Source organism: Myotis daubentonii, chromosome 4, assembly GCF_963259705.1.
Source record: "Myotis daubentonii chromosome 4, mMyoDau2.1, whole genome shotgun sequence".
Taxonomy (NCBI): domain Eukaryota; kingdom Metazoa; phylum Chordata; class Mammalia; order Chiroptera; family Vespertilionidae; genus Myotis; species Myotis daubentonii.
Window position 1 is genome coordinate 44,568,553 of NC_081843.1, and position 22,855 is coordinate 44,591,407.

Consider the following 22,855-nt stretch of genomic DNA (forward strand, 5'->3'; position numbering starts at 1 on the left):
GCACATCCCCAGTAGGGGGTATGCAGGAGGCAGCTGATTGATGCTTCTCTCTCATCGATGTTTCTAACTCTCTATCCCTCTCCCTTTCTCTCTATAAAAAATCAATAAAATATATTTTTTTAAAAAATACATTTGAGATGGAAAAATATGAAAAAAGAGCAATTAATTTCCAGTGATAGTAGCACAGGTGAGAGATGACAAAGGCATGCACTAGGGTTTAGGTTGTGGGAATGAAGAAGTGATGAAATACATTCAGTCATCAATTTGTATTAAGTAAAATCCAGGACAGGTGCATGTAGTACACATCATGATTGGTGTGAGTAAATAAAGAAAAATAATCCTCAGTTTAAGCAATCATAGAGGGCTACAATTGAAAATGAGCCAACAGAACTAATATCTAGTAGAAACTATTGATTCCATTATAGTCAGCCTATAAAAGCCATATGACTGTAACATAAAGTGATTATCTGAGTGGAAACTATTTTTAGAGTTTATTTTATTAAGAAATATTTAATGCACACAAAACATATGTCTTGATTGAAAAGAGAACAGTCAAACAAAGATCCATGTATTCGCTCCACTTAAGAAATAAAACATTACCAAAATGGACTAACAAGCAAAATAGAGACAGACTCATAGACAGAGAGGAGGCTGACAGCTGTCAGGGGTGGAGGGTTAGGGGGTTAGCTGGAGTGAGGGGATGGTGGATGGGTCTAGCAAAACAGAAAAAAAAAGAAAAAAATTCATGGACATGGATAACAGTGTGGTGATTGCTGGGTGGAGGAGTGGTGGGGGGAGGTGGAGGAGCATATAGATGAACATATATGTATATATATATATATATATATATATATATATATATATATATATATATATATATATATATATATATATATTAGAGAGAGAGAGAGTTTTCAAACCAGAATCTTTTAAATAGATAGAATAAAAAAATCTACTTAGGAGTATTTAATTTTCTTAACACCATTATAAATAAAAATTTGAAGTTCTGCTTTCTGAGGAGCATTTTTCTTCATGTTCCTCTTCTTTCCATAACTAATGTGCCTCCACACCAGCATTCTCACACCTCTCTAATTATAAGGAAGACTACAGCTCTTTCTTTGCTTCATAGTTTAAATTTATTTTTAGATGCTGGCTTTCACATGCATGTCTTTCTTTTCTAAGTGATTCTTTCATCTAAAAATCAGAGATAAAATTTCAAGCTAGTGTTGCCTAGCTAAAAATACAGAGTATACAGTACTGTGTATATACATCATATGAAGTAACAGAAAATATCTGGATGAAAAATGACCAGGACCCAAGTTAGAAAATCAGGAGAGAAAACATTTGAGATTTTCTAAATATGTATTGTCTTTGGATATACTGACCTATTTTCTTTGGGAAATGAAGATTGTTAAATTTCAGATCTAAACATACAAGTGAAATTTTGAAATTGAAAGTATGTCTTAACAAAGATCAGTTTCACATTTCTAGATTGAGGAATTCACTTCTGTATTATAAATACTGACTGCTCCTCTCATTTCCAAATATTTTACTTTATTGAAGGTGTAAGTTATTCCCTAGCATCACTGAGGAGTGCTGCTGAGGATATGGCTGCCTCGAGAATCAATCAAGGCAAAGACTCTCTATACACGTAGATCAGAACAAGAGGAAGATGAGAATTGTTGGCTTACATCTAAGAATATTTTAATACAGATAAATTCCTCTTATGTCGCAAAAATTAGATTTGCTTTCTAGTTTATACCTATATTCTAAGCCAGGGGTGGGCAAACTTTTTGACTCGAGGGCCACAATGGGTTCTTAAACTGGACCGGAGGGCCGGAACAAAAGCATGGATGGAGTGTTTGTGTGAACTAATATAAATTCAAAGTAAACATCATTACATAAAAGGGTACGGTCTTTTTTTTTAGTTTTATTCCTTTCAAACGGGCCGGATCCGGCCCGTGGGCCATAGTTTGCCCACGGCTGTTCTAAGCCATTGCTTTATATCTTTTAGTTCAACATATGGTTCAACTGAGTTGATCAATAGTTTAAAGAAATAGAACTGGGCCAAAAAATTTATCTAAATTCAGTCAATTCAGTTTAATTTACTGGGTAAAGTTTCCAATAGCAACTGAGTCCAATTATATCACTACCAATGAACTTTAAAAAAGTTCTTCAGGTTCAATATGCAATCTAAGCTTCAACCAGAACATAAATAATTAATTCTGTTCTTTTCTCATTGCATTAGTTTGATTTAAGTAGTATCTGAAAAATTTCTAATAGCAGATAATTCTAGTTCATCTTCTCCATGTGCAAACAGAACTGAGTTCTTTCATCAACCTATAACAAGTGATACATTTATGCTCATCATACCTTTTTCAACCTGTGTTTCTTTGTTCAAATATTAAATCATTTTCTATTACCTAGCAAAATATAGGTTTCAGTTTTATTTTGAATGTCAGGTGGAAAATTAATATAAAAGCAAGTTAAGTTATCAATTCTCCTGACAGGTGTCTTGCTCCCAAAAGAAAGCAGATTACTTTTCAAAACACATATTTGAAACTTGTTTTATCAGTTTCTGAAGTCACCATCTTCTTCATTTAAAGGCAGTTGTTTTAATGACCATTTGTCAGCTCTCCTGTTCCTGTAGGAAGTCCAATGACATCTTCTGGGCTTGCACTGCCTTGTATCCTTCCAAAATATGTTTCCCTGGCCCCATTCTGACCTCCTGAGGCTTTCAATGGCTGCCCAGCAAGATACAGCAATTAAAGAGACAAGTATTAAGTTGATTGAAACATACATGTGCTCTGAGCAAACCAAAATAAAAAAGCATTTTCCCTAGGAAAATAATCCTACCCTTTTGTCTCCCTCTTATTTTACACTTACTTTGAACTAGCAGAAAGGGATGACTACCATCAACTAATGACATTACTTGACACTGAAATGGAAAGGTATGAAATGTTCTCTCTCCTATCAGGAACATGAAAATCTTGAGTCAGAGGCATAATTGGCATAAAGCAAAGCAAAACCCAGGCTACTCAGTACTCAAGACATTCTTCAGTTAAAGAAAATAACTGAAAATAATCTTTCGGACACTTGATGATATCTTCCTTATCCTATAGGAGATGCTGAAATGAAAACACAACAAAACACCATTTTGCTAATAGTCTTTAAGGGTATCACTTTTATTCATCATGGGAAAAATCATTATGACTGATTTTCTTCAGTTATTAACTCTTACAATGTTCCATGCAGTTCTATAAATACAAAGTGTTTTTTTTGTGTGTGTTTTTTTTTAAATATATTTTATTGATCTTTTACAGAGAGGAAGGGAGAGAGATAGAGAGTTAGAAACATCGATGAGAGAGAAACATCGATCAGCTGCCTCCTGCACATCCCCCACCGGGGATGTGCCTGCAACCCAGGTACATGCCCTTGACCGGAATCGAACCTGGGACCCTTCAGTCTGCAGGCCGACGCTCTATCCACTGAGCCAAACCGGCCGCGGCTACAAAGTGTTTTTTAAACTAGTATAGACTGCCTAAATGTGTAAAAGTTTACATGACTCAAAGTACAAGGAAAACAATATTGGATGTAGAATTTTTTCAAACAGGCAATTTTCTGGCCCCTCTTCATTCCCACAACCCCCATAGAGACTCCAAAATCAGAACTACTACAATATGTCCAGAACTGAGAAAGTGAGAATTTTTACTGTTAATACTAGATTGCATCTTACTTATGAAAAAAGGTTCATTTGAATTTTCATATTAAACATTGTCCTACTGCTTATACATTATGTAAATTCCTATTAGCAAAACTCAAAACACAGATTCAAGGAGTCATTTATATTGCCATAGTTCCTCTCTTCTCTTCAATTCACAAACTGACCTCAGGAGCATCTACTCCTGACCGAGCCCTCCCTGACCAGTGCCTACCCTAATCTTCACTATCCCTTTCTTATCCCACTAAATAGCATCTCAAAGGAAATATTAAGAAACCTGTTTACTTAACTTGAATTTGCTCTGTCTTCCCTTCATCCAAGTTTAAGATACTTCCTTATGGTCCCCTTTTTCTTTCCTCTGGACAAGCCTGAGAATACCCGTACCAAACCTCAAAAAATCCCTACTCAGGGCCACATGACAGACTTCACTAACAGCTATAAATCTCTCATGCAATTTCAGCACAAAGCCTGGAAAAAAGGAGGTCCTGTCGCATAGAAGAGAATCTAGGACTCATGGAGGGCCAAGAACTCCATCAGCTGCTGGTGATATTTGAGAACATTTTAGAAAACTCCCTACCCCCCCCCCAGTCTCCTCCCCAGTCAAGACTATTCCCATCCAGTTCCAGAAGTCAGCCAACCAATTCTTGAGAGGAAAAAGAAACTTTGTATAATAGAGAAGGCTGGCATTGAAGGTGGTTCTGGTTGTGTTTGAATACTGCTTTGCTTCTTACCTGTGCAACTTGGGACAAGTCTCTAAACTTTTGAGCCTCAATTTCTTTTTCAAAAACTGGAGACTATAATCCCTAACTTGAAAATTTGGAGCAAATGTAGACAATGCATATAAAATGTAGACAATACATATAAAATGTTAGGCATATAAAATGTGAGGCATATGCTCATTAAATTGAAGCTCCTATTATTATTACTGTTGTATCCTCATACCTTAGTGAAAATGAGTTTATAAGATTCTGATTCTTATAGCCAGAACGTATTTGGGGCAACATAATGTCCCCTGATAATTGATGGTGGGGGTAAGAGGGTGACAGTGAATTAAGAGGAAAGAAAATCACTCACAGAGTACATTAGAGAGATACCAAAGACTAGAAAACCTACCATATTAGTCTTCCAATCACAGGTAGAAGTAAAACAACTTTTACTAAAGTGTCTAATATAAGCCACCACATTCCCAGGATTTTTTCTTATATCAAAATACATAATATATCAATTAACAGAATATCATTAAAATCTTCTAAATCATTTGCATATCTTCATTTTACAAATAAAATTAAAAAAGCCACACCACAAACCTTGAATTTCAGGAAATGTAATTAACTTTACAGTTCACACAGCAGCTAAAAGGCCTTCCTAATTCCACCACTCGACCTTCTGCTTTGTCTCACTGCCTTCCAGCAAGAAATCACATGTTGGCTATGCTTGAACTCATTTATGATTAAGTTCTTCTCCTCTGTAACATGTCTACAGTGCATTCTCACCTTGCTGGGGTGACAGACGAATAACATTAAATGTAGTATATGAAAGAGCAGTTATTACTAAAGAAAATGTTAACTTCATATCATTACCAAAAAAAAAGGTAACAGATTTATCAAACCCCAGTCCCCTGATTTTCTGTTTTATATTGTGACCCCATCCTTCCTATCCATTTTAATTCTGCCATCCTGACTTACTAATTTAGCAAATACATTTGGCCACCTACTCCATCCACAGAATTGCCTCAGAACTGTAGGTCTGCCTTCAGGGAGTTAAAATATAGTGATGGAGGAAAACACAGAATTACAAATTACAGCTCAAAATGTTGAGAGACATAAAGAGGCATGAACTAGGCTTTGTGAGAACACAGCAAAGGTACTATCTCTGCCTGAGGTAATGCAGAAGCTCTCACCGAGGGAGACATATGTCACTGTCATTGAAGGAAGATTAAGCATTTGTCCATTCCTTTGGAAATTTCTTAGTTAAAATGCGGAAATTTCTTTTTAACAGTCATTCTCCCCTGCCAAGAAATGGTGATACTTCCTCTAATGATGAGCTGGAAAAGGTGATTACTTTTGCAAAGGCCTGAAAAGTGGAATGAAAGTACTTTAAATGGATGATTTTATTTGTGCATTGCCAGAAATTCTGCATTTAAGTGTAATGAGTGATTATGAGAGAATATCTTTTGAACTGTGTTAATGAAGCCTGTGTTAGACTATGAAGAAGGAAGAATTTCTGAAATGAGCCAAGCCAGTGTGGTCCAGTTGGTTGAGCCTTGTCCAGTGTACCAAGAGGTTGCCAGTTCAATTCAGGTCAGGGCACATGCCTGGGTTGCAGGCTCAATCCCCAGTAGGGGGCGTGCCAGAAGCAGCTGATTGATGGTTCTATCTCTCCCTCTCCCTTCCTCTCTCTGAAATCAATAAAAACATGTTTTTTTAAAAAAAATAAAAAATAATTTCTGAAATTATTCCTCAAAAATATTCAATTCTAAGCCCTGAAACCTGGTTACAGGTTGACTTTAAAATATGGCTTATCTGCGTGGACCCAATGCAATCATATGAACCTTCGAATCAGAAACTTTCTTTGGCTGATAGCAGAAGAGAGAGATTAGAAGCGTAAGAAGAACTCCATGTGCATTGCTGGTTTGAAGATACCAGGTAAAGAGAAATGTGGCTAGCAAAGAGCAGCCACAGCTGACAGCCAGCCAGGAAACAGGCCCTCAGATGGACAGCCAATAAGGAACTTGATATGCCAACAACCTGAATTAGCCTGGAAGCAGACTCTCCCCCACTCCCCAAGCCTGCAGAAAAGCCCAACCAGCCGACACCTTGATTTAGACCCTGAGCAGAGAACCTAGTCAATCCCACCGAGACTTCTGACCTACAGAAATATGAGATAATAATGGGTATTGCTTTAAGGCACTAAGTTTATGGTGATTTTTTACTCAGCAATAGAAAACTAATAAACTTAACATCTACAAAATCCTATGAGGAGGAAAGGTTTAATATTTCAAGTATCTGGAGTGGTTTTTAGTGAGAGCTCTTAATATAAGTAGAAGTGACTCGTTCTTCCTTTATTAGGAGAGGGAGGTGGCAAGGGCACATATTCTGTCCCAAGTGATAATCGGTAAAGGTCTTAACAGCCCACGAAAAATACTTGTTTTGCCCTCAGGAAAATAGGGTAAAGTCTCCGATTTATACTCTTCTATTTTAGTTCTTAATCTCTGAAGTTCAGCCAGTAAATTCTTTCCTCTTCCAATCCAAATGCTTGTCATTTAGAATCTGGAACCCAAGACTCACTGGCCTAACACCACCCACTCTTCCACTTGCTATAGCAAAAATAGAAGGTTGAAAGTGAGTTGTAGGTAAAGATTCCTGGTAGTAGCAAATGTAACAATGTGTTTATTCTATAGAAATCATGAAGTTAAAAGGCCTTGGAAAACAGAAACACAAAACAAGGAATGAAGTGGGCCCCAGATTATCCTTTTAAGAGAACTGAAATAAGAAAAAAATCACATAAAAGATATAAAATAAGGAAAGCACAGAAATGACCAAAAATGTATATATTCTTCATGGAATTACAGTCATGTGCATCATAGCAATGTTTCGGTCAACTATGGACAGCCTATTTGATGGTGGTCCCAGCTATTATAATGAAAAATTCCTACTGCTTAGTGACATTATAGCTGTCATAATGTCATAGTGCAATACATTACTTGCTTGACGCTGGTATAAACAAACCTACTGTGCTGCCAGTTTTGGTATAACACATATAATTATGTACAGTACATAACACCTGATAATGATAAACAACTATGTTATTGGTTTGTATTTTTACTACACTATATTTTAGAGTGTACTCTTTCTACTTCTAAAAAAACGTTTGCTGTAAAACAGTACGCTGTGTTATGCTGGCAGCAGCCTCATATCTTGTGTTTACCACTTTACTTGATTGCATCATTTTCTCTTGTGCTTGATTTAACCTCATGTTGTTTTATACATTTTATGTACCTTTAGTGTACAGTGTTTATCAAGTCTATAGTAGTGCACACTAATGTTCTAGGCCCGTGGTTGGCAAACTGCACCTCGCGAGCCACATGCGGCTCTTTGGCCCCTTGAGTGTGGCTCTTCCTAAGCCTTAGGAGTACCCTAATTAAGTTAATAACAATGTACCTACCTATATAGTTTAAGTTTAAAAAAATTTGGCTCTCAAAAGAAATTTCAATCGTTGTACCGTTGATATTTGGCTCTGTTTACTAATGAGTTTGCCGACCACCATCCTAGGCCTTCCCACTCACTCACTGACTCACCCAGAGCAACTTCCAGTCCTGCAAGCTCCACTCATGATACATCCCCTATACAAGCACCATATTTTATCTTTTATACAATATTTTTACTGTACTTTTTCTGTGTTTAGATATACAAGTACTTGCCATTGTGTCACAACTGTCTGCAGAATTCAATTCAGTAACATGCTGTACAGATTTGTAGGCTAGGAATAAAAGGTTATACCAGCCGTGGGCAAACTATGGCCCGTGGGCCGGATCTGGCCCGTTTGAAATGAATAAAACTAAAAAAAAAAAAAAAAAAAGACCGTACCCTTTTATGTAATGATGTTTACTTTGAATTTATATTAGTTCATACAAACACTCCATCCATGCTTTTGTTCCGGCCCTCCGGTCCAGTTTAAGAACACATTGTGGCCCTCGAGTCAAAAAGTTTGCCCACCCCTGGGATATACCATATAGCCTAGGTCAGTGGTCAGCAAACTGCGGCCCCTTGAGTGTGACTCTTCCACAAAATACCACGTGCGGGCGTGCACGTACAGTGCGATTGAAACTTCGTGGCCCCTTGTGGCTTGCGAGCTGCAGTTTGCCGACCTCTGGCCTAGGTGAACAGTAGGCTATACCATCTAGGTTGGTGGGAATGCACTCTATGCTGCTTGTACAGTGACAAAATCAACCACCTAATGACACATTTCTTAGAATGCATCCTCATTGTTAAATAGTGCATGACTGTGTAAGATATTGGAATAGAATATGGGTAAGAGGTTAAAACTTGAGGTGAATGAGCTAGCCAAGGGTCCAAATCAATAGAAGTGAAAAGCCATGGGAGTGGCAACATTGCTTAAGTTGAGCATTCTAGCCATAGTATGACAAAAAAAAAAAAAGTATAAACGGGCAAGATTGGAAGCAAGATCAACCTGAGTCTATCACAGCCAGACAGAGGATAAATAATGCTAACTTAGCCTAAGATATATATGGTCAGAAATTGTCTCATTCAAGAAATAATTTGAAGGCAGATCTAAAACTCCTTGCCCCTGACCAGTTCTGCCCCTACTGCCTCCCCAGCATTCTTGTGGAGGGCATACTGCAAGGAGGATAGACTGGAGAGAGTGGACCAGTCTCAGAAGGCCATGGAAGTTTTCTGGACAAGAGATGATGAGAGGTAGAATTCACATGATTTATTTTCATTCTTTCAAGGCTCTTGAATCTTTCTTTACCTTTCTAAGTAAATAGCTACCATGTGGTGCCACCTGCCTTCCTTCTGTGAGTCACTTAATGAAGACTTGCCCATACTCCTCATTAGCAATTTGTTCTCCAGTGACAAGGTGACAGTTTCGGTTCATTTAACAAACAACCAATTTCCAACCATTGAAAAACCATCTGGGAACGTTGTTCTCATGAGATAAAATTGTTTTCTAATTGGTCTCTTTTATGGAAAATGTGTTCCTTCCCTGTATAGAATGCTCACCTCTGTGCTGTGGCCAGAGGGATCCTGCAAGTTGGTCCCCAAGATGCTCGCTTTGGGTGCCTGTGGCATCAGTGCAACCTAATGAGAGGCTACAGCCAGGCCTTCCAAATGGTCACTGAATTCATTAGCTTTTACCATATCCCACAGGGAAACACTTAAACACAGGCAAAAGCAACTGAGCAAGATACAGCTTTGATGCTTAAAGCCTCCAAAGTCAGGAAGCACTGTTGACTTTGCTCTTTATGTTGACTGTTTAGATGCAACGTTAATTCAATGTAATTTCAAGGCTATTTTAAGCTCAATATTCAAATTTCAGTTTCACATGGCAATGTTTTATCATTTTAAATACGTTAATAAGATATTGATAGCAATTAATGTGTAGTGGTTAAAGAGTCTGATTTTTCTCCTTTCCTTGTTCAGCTATTTATTTATTTATTTATTTATTTATTTACATGTTCTAAGTACCCACCATCTGCATTGAATATGGTCAGGGGAATGGGGTGAACACAGAGATAAGGACCTCACTCATTAATATAGCTTGTAGTCTAATTAATTTAATTCAAAAATGTTGCAAAAAGAGCTTTGTATTGGGAATCAGATCTGCCTTACAGTAACTTCATTGCTCTTTCATTTTGGGCTCTAAAGTTGCTTTACCTTTCTGAACCCAAGAAGTGAATCAGGAGGTGGAAGTAAAGAGTTGGGAATAGAAATCACAACTGTAAAGCCTACTTGCTTATAGCTTTGCCTTTAGTCCGGTAGAGCCCACATAAAGCAAAGAGTGTGTTAACGTCCCATAGAAATTAGCCTGGGAGGTAGATCTTGGTTCCCAAGTGACTTCAGATCACATTCCAAGTTTTATTATATTTGCAGTCTAACAATCCAGGCTCTCATTTTCAATTATACAAGATGCTTCCAAATGACTCCTTGAACATTCCTCAAATATCCCCACATTGGTCCAGGGAATATACATAGACATACACAAGACATGTACATAAGCAAATTAAGCCTATATATCAGTGATGGCGAACCTATGTCACGCGTGTCAGAGGTGACACGTGAACTCATGTTTTGGTTGATTTTTCTTTGTTAAATGGCACTTAAATATATAAAATAAATATCAAAAATATAAATCTTTGTTTTATTATGGTTGCAAATATCAAAAAATTTCTATATGTGACACAGCACCAGAGTTAAGTTAGGGTTTTTCAAAATGCTGACACACCAAGCTCAAAAGGTTCGCCATCACTGCTATATATGCAAATTGAGCCCTAAGAACCTGCCTATAGAAAATTGAAGTTTAGTTAAAGCGTATTAAGCAACAAACATCTTTAGAATATTGGCATCAGTTAAAAAACTTTTCACTTTAAATTTTTACTTACTCATGTTTCCATTAAAATATCTTGTTTAAATATTTTACTTTTATTTATTTTTTGTCCAATAGAAAGAACTTCACAAGATTATTTAACCAAAGAAAATAAAAGCAGATGCTATAAAATTGAAAACTATTTTTTTTTTCATTTTCTTGGCTTTTATAAGTATTTACTGTGTATATACTATTATAGAAACATCTATTTTTGCTGGATTTTAAGGTATCACACTATGCAGTATTACACCAGTATTCTGGTAAGCATTCCCCCTCTTTAATACATTAAATGCCTCTAGCTTTACTTCTAGTGTTATGTCTTTTACTACATTAAGAAATCTGTTATCAGCATGCTCCTGACCTAAAGTTGCAATGCTTGTCAAATTTTCTTTTGTAGATATTCATAAAATGATATGAACTTAGAGACCCTCATTTTAAAACTTAAATCTAACATTGTAATTTTCCAAATGAGAAATGTAAGCCCAAGTACTGCAAAGTGATTAGTTCTACAAAGCCTCAGAGTTAGTTAGGTAGCAGGGTAAAGATCTGCTCTCCCCTGCTTTAAAGATCTGCTCTCCCCTGCTTCACTGAGAAAACTAGCTGTAGTGGATATCTATAACACTAAGGAATCATTGTAACTAATTAATTCAAATGAATCAAATATGTATTTATTAATTAAATGCAAATGAAAATAACAACAGAGCACTAATGCCCCTATAAGACTGACAGAGATAAGTAGTACTGATAACACACAGTGTTGGCAAAACGGAGTGGGAGGCCAGGTGGAATAGACAACCTGATAAAGAATTGGTAAGTGTGTAATTGATAAAAAACCTCTTTGGAGCCAACAATTATAAAAATTCAAAATTGCCTATACCAGTGATGGCGAACCTATGACACATGTGTCAGAGGTGATACACGAACTCATTTTTTTGGTTGGTTTTTCTTTGTTAAATGGCATTCAAATATATAAAATAAATATCAAAAATGTAAGTCTTTGTTTTACTATGGTTTCAAATATCAAAAAAAAATTTTGTGACACGACACCAGAGTTAAGTTAGGGTTTTTCAAAATGCTGACACGCCAAGCTCAAAAGGTTCGCCATCACTGGCCTATACCATTTCAACTAGCAATTTCACTTCTCAAAATTTGTCTGAGGGACATACTTACACATATGTCCAAAATCATGAATAAGAATGTTCTTTGTAGCACTGTTTGAAAACAAACACTGGAAAACACGTGTATGTCCACCAATAGTGATCAAGTCACATACATTATGAGACAACTATAAAATGGAATAGTCTATAGCTGTTTTGAAGTGAAATGCAAATATACTAGCTTACTGGTTATTAGTTAGTAAATCAATTTCCAAAGCAGTTAACTCTTCATACTAGTCACAAAATTAAACTTTATTTCCAAATTGTTCTGGAAGGCAGATGTGGCCTTTGTGGTCCTCACCCACAAAAACCTCCCATTTCACCTCTATGCTCCTTCTCTCTGTTTAAAACAGAGGAACTTAAGTACCTTGGAAACCATGTATTCAAACATGCAAAGCTGCTATAGCAAGGGCCCGGGGAAGAAAAGTACTGCTGGTTATGTAAGGAAGAGACAGGCCCTAATGAGATTTCAGAATTCACGTTGCGGCAGCTAGCATTACCATAACTATAATAGTATACTCATTTAAGAGATATGCAGAATATATTAAAGAAGAAATGAAAAGTACAAAGCATCAGAAGTAGTATGTTCACATTTGTGTATAACAGCAAAATTTTTCTATATGCATACATGGCTTATTGAGAGTTAAACATAAGGTAAAATAGTAATCTGCTTTATGTTTCTGTCTTCGTGGTGCCCTTTCTCATCACAGGAAAGTTCCCACTGCTTTTGGATCACTTTCAATTCATAACAAGAGTCTTTTTAAAGTAATTATGACTCATTTTCACATACTCTAAAATCCAGTCCATTCTAAGCCCACACATCATCAAATGCAGCACTTCTTCCCTATCCCCCAGTTCAGGTGTGGGACATGGTTTGGAGCTCGGTGAGCGGAAGGGATGTTTAATCTCTGCTTCCGCTCCCCTCCTTGGTCTATCACACACCCCATCTTCTCCACTCCCACTCACTCTGCTGCTTCTGGGTATCCTCCACTGTCAGAGGTGAGGTTGGGGAAAAGAAAAGGCTAAGGTCCCTTAAGTGACTGACATAATCTGGTCATATAAAACTGTCAGTACCAGAGGCAGCCAAGTGCTGGATGTAATTTAGGGTGGATTGGGGCTCTTCTAAGAAAACTTCTGCCCTGCATAATCTCTGATGTGGGCCCTGCCCCTTCCATTTTTTCTCCCTCATTTGCTTCCCCTACTGATATACCCCAAAGCCTCCCACTACTAGTCTTCTCATCACCATCTCCATCTGACTTTCAGGAAGAAATTCATCAAGATGCTTCAAGCCAAGTTACCTTCTTTAGTGTCCATTTGACTTGTGATAAACTCTTACAACATCCAAACCCAAGTGGTAGTAGCGCAGGTTTGCTCTTCTGCTGCCTCTCTTCTTACTCTGACTTCAGGATACTCAAGGCAAGAAGCAGATTTCTGGGTCTCTGTTTGGGAGCTCCCTATCTCTACGGAATGCATGCAAACATGCCCCATGAATGTTGACACCAAACTTAACCTTGGTTCCATGGGTGAACCATGTCCTGCCTGAACACACCCGGCAGGGGGGTGAGATGCTGACCGCCCTTCCTGCAGACTCCCTAACAGCTGTGAGAGGTTGGATAGAGATACACATGGCTTGGTCTGAAGAGAAGAGAGTCCTTTACCCTCCTGAGTAGAAAACAGAGAAAAGACACATTACACAAGACCCAACTCTCTCCACTCTCTATCATACAGACTTTATTGCCTACAAAAAATCTGACTCCTTTTATATATCCTGAAGGTGGTGAAAGGGCGAGGGCTATGCCCTCCATCTTGCCTCGGATCCTCCATTTTTGGGCAGCAGCCAGTAGCCATGTGCTCAGCAAGGAGCTTCTTAACGGAAGCCCAAGCCTCTGCTAGCCACACCTAGGATTTCTTTAAACTAACCAATGATAATCAAGGGAAGTGTGCGCCATAGACACAACCACATCCTGTGTAACAAGACTCCGACTTGCGCCTGGCCAATCGGCAGGGCCCACAGTCCTCTCTCCTCCCCTTACTCCAACCCCCCTATAAAACCCCTCTCCCCACAGAGCTCTCTCTCTCTGCCTCCTGCCTCTGCGCCGGCGAGTGTGGTGGATGGGGAGCTCGAGCTAGCTCGAATAAAGGCTCTTTTGCTTTTGCATCGGACTCGGCTCCCTGATGGTCTTTTGGGGATCCTGAAATCTGGGCTTAACAGTGGGGGGTTACAATTGATAGTTGCTAGACTAGTTCTTCTATATTTTGGTCATCTAACATAGAAACTATAGCACATCCCTTCAGAAACTAACTATCTACACTTTATTTTCAGTTTAGAATCTTCATTAAAAATTCAAAAATCACACAGAAAAAAATTAACATCCAAATATGTGTATTTGTTTGTTTGCGTATGTGTGTACAAAGCTCTTGCAAAAGAAAATGCTTTGTGGAGGGAGATCAGAATCTAGGTTGGAAATGATACTCATTTCACATTGAAAATTCTATTACCCTGTTTAATTCTTTAATAATATGAAAGTATTAATTTTTATTTAAAAACCCATTTAATGTTTTAAATACAGAAAATTAGGATGTCACTGAAACTACTTTACAATGAGTTATAATAAATGTCCTTGGCCATTTTATCCAAAGAAATTAAAGCACCTGGTAAATCATTGCTATATCTGAGACTTTATTGGCAGATACCCCCCCCAAAAAAAATGGTATGAAACTGGTAGTGACTGGAAAATAACAGTTCTGTCCTAGAAAATTATGGAAAACATCAGAAGAGACCCTTGAGATTCTGTCCTCCAGAAAATCTGACAAGTGCATTGCCCACCCCCTGTCAAAAGAGTGCACACAGCTACTGAAGGTAATTGTTACCTTTTTCATTCCCGCTACTAAAGGTGCAGGCCACAGAAGAAAAGAACCAGTGGTACTAACAACTCCCTCATCTGGTGCCAACAAAGAAGAACTCACAATTTAAGCTGTCATCAATTTTGAACAACACATTTGACTATTTCAGTTAAAAATACCTTGTATTTTGCTCTGATTTTGAACAGTAAAATTTTCTTGATAAAATAAGACTCTGTCATCAACTCTACTAGGAGATTCAATTATTTTCTCAGTATTTTATATTACTGTCGTTGAAATTTAGCCTGAAATCTATACATACAAACACACCATAATTTTAATTTATATATCTATAATAGTGAAATGATAGAGCTTTCAATTCTTAATAGAATATAATTAATAGCAAGCTAGCCCTAGGCAGCCTCAAAAATGATTACAAAGGGTCAGGAGAAAGACTTCAAAGTAACACGAAATACTAAATCTGAAAATTAATCTATTGCTCTAATCTGGGTGGCCTATAAAGCTGATAAGCAGGAAACAAAATGTAGAATACACATGCTTAAGAATTGGGGGAAAAAAACCATTTTTGGGATAACTATTCATACCTGGTAACTCCCAGGAAACAATGAGACAGAAAGGTAAACTCAGGTTGCTGGTGGTACCTTAGGCGACAGTCTATACTAGGCAAGAGCTGGGGGCGAAGCAGAGAGAAGACTGCCAGGCCTAGTTCAGGGTGATGGTCGCAATTGTCCAGCAATTCCAAAGGGTACATATCGTTAGCCAGCAAGCCAGATGTGTTTTGTTCGGCCCACACAGTGTGTTTTTGTTTATTTGTTGTTTAGCTGGTTTTAACTGACATTTAAACATCAGAAGTTCCCATAAAAAAAAACTGGCTTCAGCATGGAAAAAAGAAATGAAAGACCTTTGAATAAAATGACCACACAATTCCACATGGCAATAGCAAGTGAAAGCATATTAGCTGTAGCCCCCCTTAGGTTCCTCGATGTGGAGACTCAACAAGAGACCCAACAGGCTTTGCTCACTTATATAGCCTTCTCCCCAGCCCATGCCAGCACCTGAGTTAGAGACCTTTGATAAAAATCTAATGGTTTAAAGCGTACTTTATAAAACTGTACATTGATGTTATAGTTAGAAACTTATTTGGGGTTTCATAACGGCAAAAAGCAAAAATGGCACAAAGCATTGCCTACTGCACTTTATTTGGCTGAAATAACACATAGAAAACAGTAAAGTAACAAGCAAAATTCATTGCTTTCTTAATTTATATTATTAGAAGACGTGCAAAGACATGGCCAAATATAAAAGTATCAGTATTTAAGTAAGTTGCATGCAGTGGGAAGATTAATATACAGTTGGATAAAAATATAGTCCAATAATGAAGTGACTGCTCTGTCATACACACATTAATTAATTTAAAAGGAGTCTATGGTAAGTTTAAAGAAAAGTGCTTACAGACAAAATTCATTACTGCATCAGGCAGAGATAAACTATTAAGCTGAAGATATGAAATCTAAGAGTGCCCAAAATTTTATAGGCGGGGTCTCATCAATTGGTTAATTTCATCTATAGAAACATCAGCTATAAGGCTAATTTCAGAATTGGGAAAATCCAGTGATGACTCCATGACCCTGCATTTTTCTTCACTCTGTTTCTGTAGGTACTGGCAGCGAGGTGAAAGCAAAAATATTGGTCCATATACCAAACAAATGTCAGTATTCAGATACATTAAAGACCAAATGTTTCGATAGCTTTCTTTTTAAAGTGAGGAATTTTTACCAAGAAGGGCATAGCAACTTTCTTTCTGGTCCCATGCACTAACACTAGATCTTGTGTACATACCAGAGCTGTCTTGGTGGAAATGCTCTCACTAAGGACTTAGACCTGAGAGCTTAAGCCAGAGGAAGCTAAAACAAATAGCTGCCTAAAAGTGGTTGCTCTCAACTCTGGCTGTACTTCAGATTCACCTTTGGAGCTTTTAAAAAATATTCCAATAACCAGGCCTTATCCCTTTGAGTGGTACTCAGACATCTGTAATTTGTAAAAACTCCCCAGATTCTAACCTGCGGCTGGGAATGAACACTGGCTTAGACTAATTAAGGTCCACCATTGGAGGTGGGGTCAACTCCCAAACTGCATAGTTACTACAGCAATAGAATAAAATTGGTGTTTGGAAATCAGCCTCAGTGTCACACAAACACAAAGGAAACCTCAGTACGTTAAAAAACAAAACAGAGCAGAACTATAGAACATGCCGAATATAAGATTGCCAAATTACATAGGTTATATTATATGAGTGTCCTGGGTAGTTACTACTTCATCAAAAAAACAAAAGTGTAATTACATGCAGACCCTTAGGAAAACAATGAGCGTAAAAAGAATTACATAACAAATCGATTTATTCTATCTGAACTTGATATTGGGGGATGCATATAGAAGTTCTAAATTGATTACTGTGCTGAAAAGGCTGATATTTCTCAGCATGATATGGCATTCACAAAGCATTCCCCTTTCCTCTCCCCTCTCCCCTCCAGTAGAAGCTCCACAGAATTTTTATGTTCTATATTTAGTACACTTACTGTCTTCTTCTGTTTTAGAGTAATTCATATTTATCACTTATATTTTTGATAAATTGTAGTTTTCTGTTTTCATTCTGTGCTATAGTTATTAGGTGCTAATTTTTTTTTAAAGAAAGAAAATGAACAAGGGAAGGAAAACAAAAGAAGGGAGGGGTGAAAAAGTAGAAATCTTGACTAATTACAGAGCCACATGGTATTGTCTATTCTTCATTTAATTAACAATTAGTAACCATGTTGTATTCAAACAGAAAACTAGTTTAAAGATATTTCTCAGGACCTTCAGCTTCAAGACTTACTTTATGTGTATACTGAGTGAAATGAACAAATAGGGATCAAGAATAAATGCAATTCAAACCCTTCCCAAGCTCTTCTTCCCAACAAACTTGATCACTATGTAAAAAACAGTATGTATTACAGAGAAGACAGGAAAGTTATGAAGGGTAAAATAAGGGCATTACATAATATTAAAGGGGTCAATTATCCCAGAAGGTATAACAATTCTTAATATGTATGCACCTAATAATAGAGCATCAAACTCCATGAGGCAAAAACAGAACTGCAAGGAAATGTAAATGACTCTACTACTAGTTACAGACTTCAACAACCCTCTCAGAAACGGACATATCCAGCTAGCAGAAATCAGTAAGGATATTGTTGAATTCAACAATACCATGAACCAATTGGATATAATTACTATATATAACTATATATAACATCTATAAATTACTTCATCCATAAACAGCAGAAAAGATATTTTTAAAAATATATTTTTGTTTATTTCAGAGAGGAAGGGAGAGGGAGAGAGAGAAAGAAACATCAATGATGAGAGAAATCATTGATTGGCTTCCTCCTGCATGTCCCACCCTGGGGATCAGGCCCACAACCTGGACATGTGCCCTGACCAGGAATCAAACCATGACCTCCTGGTTCATAGATCGATGCTCAACCACTAAAGCCACACTGGCCAGGCAAAAATATATTTTTCACAGGCCCCCATGCAATACTCACCAAGACAGACCAATCCTAGAGCATAAAACACACCTTAACAAATTTAAAAGATTAAAAATAATAAACAATATCAAGCACTCAGACCACAATGGAATTAACCTAGAAATCAATAACAGAAAGATAACTGGAGAACCTTAAAATATGTAGAGATTAAACAACACTTCTACATAACACATGAGTCAGAGAATAAATCTTACGAGAAATTTTAAAATATTTTAAACTTAGTAAAAGTGAAAACAACTTATGGGTGAGTGACATCAGCATCATGATAGCATAAGACATCCCTCATTTTGTTTCCCACCCAACAACAAAATTCCGGCGTTGATCCATATAATAGGCAGACATTCCCCAATCCTGGCTACAGACAGTGAACCACTCCAGCCCCTCAGCTATGGGCCCATAAGCTTCTATAGAACAATGACTTAAAAAATCACTCATAAACAAGAGAGCCTTTATGGATGTTCATGTTTCCAGCATACCACTGGAGCAAAAAAATATATACCTTGAACACACTGCAGTAAGAGGAACAGTTTGACTTTACCTGTTTGTCTGAAGCAGCACACCTTAGAAGCAAGAGAGATTTGTCCTCAGCCCATAATTTCTTCCTGTGGGGGAAAGGGAGAGCATGTGAGTGAGCATCTGGCTTCCTCAGCTCTTCAGGGCAATGTCAAATGTACTCACTTCTTCCACCATTCAGAATACTAAATTATGAGCAAAATGACGGAGCATTGGGAAAAACACCAGGTAGGATCTTTGGGAGGATATTAAAGGAACATAAATCCTACTAACTAAATATTGCATCCCATCAAGAAACCCACAAATGAGCCAGTGGGAATACCTTACTATGGATGCCCCTGACTGGTCATGGGCACCTCCAAGCACTCTGTATGCCTCACCCGCATTTCCCACACCCACCTTTTGGTTCCCTGTGTGCTCCTAATGGCAGCAGGGAGAGCAGGCTTTGGCAGACAGCTAGAGAGAGTGTGCAAAAAAGCCAGCCAAAATGTGGGACAGGGAACCACACACTTGAGCTCTAGCACCATATCTGAGAAAACTCAAAGAGAGACTATCAGCACTTGACCATGGGTATTGCAGGATCCACAAAAGGCATACAAGCTTCAGAATTCTACCATAAGAAGCATGGAGCAGGTGTACCCAACAAAAGGTCTGATATAGCCTCAGAACATCTACTAAGGATGACAGAAGGTATCTCTCTCCTAAAGGCAGATAGTAAAGTCTGAAGGAGGTGACTTCTACTTCAAATGCAAAGACAACACACAAAACTAAAAATTAGTTTAGAAAAAGTAAACAAAATTGACATTTAGCTAGACTACGAACAAAGAGAGAAGAATCAAATGTCCCTGATGAATTAGTTGTAAATCTCCTAAGCAAATTATTAACAAACCAAATTTGACAACACATTAAAAGGCTCATACACCATGATCATGTGGGATTTATATATATAATACAGAATGGTTGAACATATGCAAGTAATAACTGTAATACACTACATTAATAGAATGAAAAATAAAAGTGACCTGATTATCTAAACAGATACAGAAAAAGCATTTGAAAACACATCCTTTTATGATAAAAATTCTCAACATAGCAGAATAGAACAAACGTATCACAGCATAATAAAGGCTACACGTGACAAGTCCACAGCTAACATCATGTTCAACAGTGAAATGTTGAAAGCATTTCCTCTAAGATCAGATATAAGACAAGGTTGTCCACTCTCACCACTCCTACTGCAAGCCTTAGCCAGAACAAATAGGCAACAAAAAGAAATAAAAGACTTCAAAATCTGAAAGGAGAAATAAAATTGTATTTGATTGCAAATGACATGCTCTTATATGTAGAAAACACTAAACAATCCAAATAAATTGCTAGAACTAATAAACAAATTCTGTATAGTTGAAGAACACAAAATCAAGCTACAGAAATCAGTTTAATTTCTATACATTAATAACAAAATATCTGAAACTAAAATTTAAAAATCTCCTTTTGATAGCAATAAAAATGATGTTACTTAGAAATAAAGTTAATCAAGGAGATGATAATTAATACAATGAAAACAAAAAGGCCTCGATAAAATATATTAAAGACGAAGCACATACCCCATAAGCCTACAGGTACAATCTCCGGGGAAGGGATGAAGGGCTGACACTGAGTAAACAGGAGGAGCCTGATGCTACCGCAGGGCTCCTTACTAATTGCCCCTGAGGTACAGAGGAAGGCAGCAATATGAAAGTGCCACAAGGTGGCGACTGACAACTGGGGTAAAAGTCAGAAAGATGGATCTGAAGGGTGGGGGCGGGGGCAAGAGAGCACCCTCGGCCTTCAAGATCCCCAACTTTGTATTGTTCACCTTGGAGCATCTCTTATTTGGCTCCGAGTGGTGAAAAGTGTCCAGCACGGCCTTAGGCATCCACCAGGGACCTCCTGGCTGGCAAGGCGTGACCCTGGCCACAGAAGGGACATTTGGAAATACTTTTTCAGGGAGCTGTGGGGAGGAGAGATTCCCCAGGCGAATTCCTGGAAGCTCACAGGGATGTTGAAACCCCCCGGGGCACATGGGCATGGGCTCCTGATTTCCTGTCAATATGCACGAATCCGTGCATTGGGACACTAGTAACTATATAAATTCCAATCAAAACCACAAGGAGAGCCCTGGCTGGGCAGTGGGTAGCTCAGTTGGTTAGAGCACTGTCCTGATATATCAAAGTTGGATGTCTGATCTCAGGGCACATACAAGAAGCAACCAATGAATACATACATAAGCGGAGCAAGCAAATTGATGTTCCTCTATCTCTTTTTTTTCCTCTATCTCTAAAATCAATCAATCAATAAAAATTATAATCAGATCACGGGAATAGTACAACCCAGAAACATGATGGTGTCACAGTGGCAGTACACAACAAACCTTGCCCTTTAGTCATATGATAGCAGAAAGTAATAAGGCCCAATACTTTGTCAGAAAACTATAAATAGGTTAAAAACAATTCTCAATTTCAGACTGTAAACCAGTGTGTTATTTTCAAAGGTGTATCTTCATTAAATAAACATTATATAAATGATGATTGAGTTCCCAATGCAGCTACTACAAGCCTATTTGAACCACAATGTACAGAAATCTATTTGGAATGACACCCTATAAGCTATCCATCATGTGTAAGCACACTTCTCTTTAGGAAGTATATTAAAAATTTCATCATGGACAACCAGAAATGAATTCTTCTTCCCCCACTTCCCTAAACCAATCAACACCTGAGGCAATTTAAGATGGCTTGCTAAGCCACCGAGCTCTCATTTTTTAGGGTAATTTCAAGAAGACATTTATCTGGACAGAGTCCAGAGGTGAGGAATAGAAGGAATACTTTGGCTAGATAAATGGGGGAAAAGAGCTGCTAAGAGAGTTTCAAAGAGTTAAAGGGTTGAAGCTGCTGCTACAGTAGAAGTCTTTAAATAGCCCAGGAGAAATGAGCTATTTTTTTCCATTCCTTCTCCCTCCTTCTTTATCATAAGTTGTACATGCTGTACAGTATTTTAAATTTATCTATGTTCTGTACATAATATTCATAATATTGTATTATTATAAAATTAACTTCAGTGTACCAAGAGATAAATTGTATTAAATATTTTATGTATATCATTAATATTGTTTCTATTAATATGTAGAACATATAGTTCACAAATTTGGAATCATGTTCTTCATAAAATGTTGTATTTGCTGTGAGTGAATAATGAACATTTTCCCATATGATATTCTCCTAATATAATTTTAATTTGTGTATAGCATTCTACAATATTTCTTTATTGGGCAATTAGGTCATTTCCCATTTGCACTATTATAACCTTACTGAACATTCTTATACATAAACCTCTGTGTACAATCTAGTTTTATTCTAGATGGTTTTTAATAACAGAAATTTAGAAGCAATGAGTCAATATATTTTAAGGTTATAGATAAATTAATGTTTCTCAATCCTGGCTGCATATTGGAATTATTTGGAGAGCTTTTAAAAAATATTGGCACCTGGAGTCCATCATTAAAGATTCTGATTTGATTGATTTAGGATGCAGCCCAAGTTTCTCTTGCTTTTAAGAGTTCCCCATGTGATTTGAATGTAAAGTCATATAGAGGCTGATATACTACTATATATTAGCAAATTGACATGCTTACTCATACTAATACTAATTCACACTCCTCTAGCTTTATGAACAATGTCTACTCTCTCCAACATTGTGTGTTGTCCTTATATGAATCTTATTTTGCATTTTTTATTTCTAGTGAGATATTTTTCAAATATGTACTATCCATTTATAATTTTCCTTTTATAAATTGTCCCTTTATATTCTCTGCCCATTTGTTCAATTGCACTGCTCAAGTTGTTATAAATAATCATCCATAAGAATAAAATAAG